The sequence below is a fragment of the Nannobrachium achirus genome (genome assembly GCF_963921795.1).
Source record: "Nannobrachium achirus genome assembly, chromosome: 21".
NCBI classification, from domain to species: Eukaryota; Metazoa; Chordata; class Actinopteri; order Myctophiformes; family Myctophidae; genus Nannobrachium; species Nannobrachium achirus.
Window position 1 is genome coordinate 10,766,456 of NC_137828.1, and position 5,437 is coordinate 10,771,892.

The window sequence follows — 5,437 nt, forward strand, 5'->3', positions numbered from 1 at the left end:
CAATCAAAGACCCAAGTGTAGATGTCTTGCGGCAGAATCTTACGTACATGTATCTGTTCCTGTGTTTCATTATCTTTCTGCTGTTCAATAAAGGCGTATCTGAAATTACCTAGCCAGGTGTCAGATATTTGCAGGAAACTGAGAACAGATGGCAATATGCTCAAAATAGAAGATGCATTGGTAATTAGACTTCCGTGAATTCTTGACGGCAGAACAAACAAATCACTGAAAATGTTATTCTACCAGAAACTATACCAGACAAGTAGTGTGCCAACTTGTGCCGGGATACAAGTATACGTTTTCATTTCAATTAGCCCTATTCACGGCCCGCCCACTCAGCAAATCTCTCAGCAACTTCCTGGTGCTGACGTCAGTTTAGAAGGGGAAATTAACACAGAAATAGCTGGACTTAAAGCCAACAAATCATGATTTCGAACGGTAAAGTAAATTATAATGCTTTGTGCCTTTTACTATCTTGTGTTCTTGATCGTGCTAGCCGTATTTTATACTTTACTATTCGGAAATTGCATTAAATGTGTGATTTCTGTGTTAACTCTATGGGCTTTTAGCAGGGTTTTACCCGTCAAAACGTGACTTCAGCACCAGGGGGATGCTGAGTGGGCGGGCCGTGAATAGGGCTAATTCAAGAGGTCTCGTAAGCTCAGTGGCCTGCTCAGCTCCCTCTGTGTGTGTGCAGGGCTGTATTAACCATTGGGCCGGTGGGGCCGTTGCCAGGGGCCCTTGGCTCTCAGGGGCCCTTGGGGGAACTGGCCTGCGTGGTCAATGACAATTTACAAAAATTAAATGTATATTTTAAGCAAAAATCAAATGTGTGGGCCCCTCCTCTGTTGTCTACAGGTGCTTTCTTGGTCCACAGATGATCATCATGGCTTAAAGGTGATACACCATGCATTTAAAAAGTATTTATGTCATATTGTTTATGTCCCAAAAACGTTTTTCCAATTGTTTGAGGCTAAATTACCACTCCTGAATAGAGAGCCTCTCATTTTTGAATGGCTCTCAGAGCATTTTCAGCTGCAGTACCACCTTTGGCCTGACCTTTGCCACCCCCCCCCCCCCCCCCCCCCCAATTCAAAAATATTTGAAAAAAAAAATGAAAAAAAAAAAAGTTTTTTTTTTTTTTTTTTTTTTTTTTGGGGGGGCCCTAAAAAATTATCGTCCAGGGGCCCTCGCGGGGGTTAATCCGTCCATGTGTGTGTGTATAATAAAACACACAAAAGGTTATGGATAGGCCTATACTCACCTCCACAACGAGACCCTGACTACAGCGAAAATAAAGAGGAAAAAAAATATAATAGGACATACGTTACTGATTTAAAGAGGAAGAAAAAAAAACAACACTCTTGGTCATGCCCAGGAAAAAAACAACAACAAAACAGTCTTAACTCTCAAATACCTGGAACGCGCCCGAGTCGCGTTAGATTTTAATCACTTTGACCGTTATTTTATGCTTTAACTTTAGAAAAATAGCAGATATACAAGCTCACAGCGCGGCACCGAGTGCCGCGCTGCGAGCTTGTAGATCTGCTATTTTTGAGAAGTCGTGAAAACGAGTGCAAGTCTTTGAATATCTTTGACCCGATCTTTGACCCGACTTCTAAATCCTTCCTCTGAATCAGCTGTTCTCAAACTTTTTCGTGTCAAGGACCCTCAAAATTACAGGTATTTGGCCACGGACCCCCATTTCAAAATATGTTGTTCCAGGGACCACCCATGAAGTAAATATTTGAGTTACAAATGTTCGCTTTTAAGTAGATACATTCAAAGACTTGCAAAACAAATCATGATTTTTCAAAAATAGCAGATCTACAAGCTCGCAGAGCGGCACTCGGTGCCGCGCTGTGAGCTTGTATATCTGCTATTTTTCAATAGTTAAAGCAGTCAATAATCCTAGACCTAAATGGGTTAAACAAAGAAATCTTAAAATAGATTTGCCTTATTACAACATAGAGCTGATTTACACACAGCTCTGGTTGCTTGCTGCCATTAATGTCATAGTTGATTGGTTGCCAGCTATTTGGTCTAATGGTGGTGTGACATGGTTTATACCCCTTAATTAGAGTTAGATTATTGCCTGCCTCGGCTGTTCCGGGGGAAAGCCCGGCCGGGGTGTGGACGAGCGCTGTCAGCTCTTTCTGCCCCGAACTCCGTGGATCGCAACTCCGTTGGTTGTTAAGCAGAACATATGGAACGGCTCTCTCTCCCATTCCGGGCGAATAATCAAGCTATACTCTCAGAAGCTCGACTGCGACCCCGCCCATCACACTAAATCCTTCTTGTGGGCCAGCAGCAACCCATGTCGTACAGTGGAGGCTGCGATACAGAATATATTCAACCAACAGTCTCACAAGCTGTGGGCTTGCTATTTTCAAGATTTTCTTTTTGAGCGGTGGTCACACCACTCCTCTACGGAGCTGTGTGTATGTGTGTATGCGTGTCTGTATGTAGCCTGTATGTAGCCTGCAATACCTCTGCTGACCACACACACACACACACGTTAAGGGAGGGGCGCTGTTGTGCAGGCCAGGCACACTCACACTCATGCACACGCACGCACGCACGCACGCACGCACGTGTACACACACACACACACACACACACACACACACACACACACACACACACACACACACACACACACACACACACACACACACACGCAGCCTCCACCGCTCTGCAGTTCACATGGGTGTGATTCTTATTTAATTTGTGAGAATGTTTTGTCTATTTGAACAACCCTGTATGGTAGAGTCTAGAGATATAACCTGCACATCTTTATGGTTTTGAGGGGTCTCCCTATACTCTCCCCGAGAAATGTATAGATCCTGGTGTCAGGTATGACACTGGCAAAGTACTACTACGTGATGCTCAAAAGCTCAATATTTCATGATATGAACTTGCTGCTTTAAGAAAGACACATCTAAAAACACAAAATGTTTTGGGAGGCATTTGTTTGTTTTTTAAAGGCCTGCTAAGTTGGTTCCAGAATAATTTCCTATATAATGACCAACACGATACTATGAGTCCGTAAGTCCGTTCAGTGGGCAGTTCTCCAAGTACCGCATGCGGTATTTCACAACAACCGCGTGCCTCGGACATTGGTGAATAAAGTTGTGGCGGTGTGGGTGGGTGTTTAACCCATTTAGGCCTAGAATTATTGACTGCTTTAACCAGTGAAAAATAGCAGATATACAAGCTCACAGCGCGGCACCGAGTGCCGCGCTGCAAGCTTGTAGATCTGCTATTTTTGAAAAAGTCGTGAAAATGTGTGCAAATCTTTGAATATATGTATTTTCAAAGCGAACGTTTGTAACTCAAATTTTGCTTCTGGGGGGTCCCTGGAACTAAATGTTTTGAGATGGGGGTCCGTGGCCAAATACATATAATTTTGGGGGTCCTTCACATGAAAAGGTTTGAGAACCACTGACATAGTAGTCTCTCAAGAACAGACTAGCTGAGCTCCAGTTAAGTGAAAAGGACCTTTACTTTGATGATGGCTGGCCAGATTGCTGACATAGAAACATAGGTTTTTCAAAAAGTCTTAGAAGGACTCTAAAGACACTTATAGAATCGGGTCAAAACTCAAATTTTCACGATTTTTCAAAATAGCAGATCTACAAGCTCGCAGCGCGGCACTCGGTGCCGCGCTGTGAGCTTGTATATCTGCTATTTTTCAATAGTTAAAGCATAAAATAATGATACACAAAATGTGTACCCGTTCTAAATGGGTTTTAACCAACCTCGGAAAGTTCCAGTAAGACGATAAAAAGCCAGATGAATAGCCTGCATTTCCATTTTGCGGCCATTATATACCAATTTAAACCCCCGGCAAATACAAGGACGGAAAACAAGCTGTGACACTCCCGGTGCACCCCCCCCCCCCCCCCCCCCCCCCGCACCTGCAAAGAGAGGAGGCTGGCAGAAGAAGCAGAAGAAGCCTTGTATGTATTCAGGGTTTGTTGTGCTGCTCCTCGGGGACCATTAGTAACAACCTTTCAGAGGTACTGATTGGAAGGAGGAGGCGCTCTGCATACCAACAGGAAGTGGCGTCCCACGGGGGTCGCCATGTCTAGCCGAGGAGGTGTAAAGTGGAGCTGACGAAGGGAGGAGGAGGGGGAGGAGGTGGTGGTGGAGGTGGTGGTGGTGGTGGTGGTGCGAGAAGCAAGGGTGTCGCACCAAATTCTGGGCCCTGCATGGGTACAAGGAAGGATTCACTTTTCCTTCATTCATTGTCTTATTTTACTTATCCTTTTGTTCAAACCAAAAGTAATTCAGATACAAACATCAAATAGAAAAAGACTCTTTATTTTATGTATTTTCATTTTCATGACGACAAAAATGACATAACAAAGCCAGACCCCTTTTTGTTATTATTTGTTTTATTTTCTAGGTAAATGTGTGGGTCTATGTTATATGTGAACATGAACTGTGTAATGAATAGGAGCGTGTACCCAGTTTAGTTTATGTTTTTGTCTTTTGTTGTCTATGTATCGTGGTTCTTTTTTTGTCTAGGTGATGTTTTTTTTTTTTTTCACATGTAAAAAAAAAAAAAAAAATGTCAAAATGTCTACACAGGGACATGACATGTAACAATATATATATATATATATATATATGAACAATGACAATGAAATTATTATTTGAAGGATGTGTTACATGCTGGCAGACTCAATAAAGTATATAAAAAAAAAAGGAAGGATTCACTGCATGCGGGCCCCACATGAATGTTCTTGATAGGGGGAGGAGGGGGTTTAACCCATTTAGACTGGGAACGCATTATTACGCATTATTTTGTGCCTTGACTATTGAAAAATAGCAGCATCTACAAGCTCGAGCTTGTAGATCTGCTAATTTTAGAAAAATCAAATCGAATGTTTCTATGTCAGTGTTGCTCCCCAAAATGATATGTATTTGGCCACGGACCCCCATCTCAAAATATTTAGTTCCAGGGAGGGACCCCCCAGAAGCATCATTTTAGTTACAAATGTTCGCTTAAAGAATACATATACTGTATTCAAAAGGTTTGCACACATTTTCACGACTTTTCAAAAAATAGCAGATCTACAAGCTCGCAGCGCGGCACCATGAGCTTGTATGTCTGCTATTTTTCAATAGCTAAAGTATAAAATAATTCCGGGCCCTCCACCTTGGGCCCTAGTAACTCAGTCCCACTTTCCCCTGCATGTGACGCCCCTGGAGGGACGAGATGGGGGTGCGATATAAAGGAACGGGAGGCGGTGATGGTGGAGCAATAGAAAAGAGATGTAGAACGGTCTTATACGGAAGGCTGGTGATTAAGATGCACTTGAGCTAAAATAAGTTTAACAGCTGACAGGGTGGAGGGTGCGAGAGGGAGGTGGGTTAAGAAAGGCAAGAACAAGAGGGAATCAATTACGCCCCCCCTCCCCGATTTAGC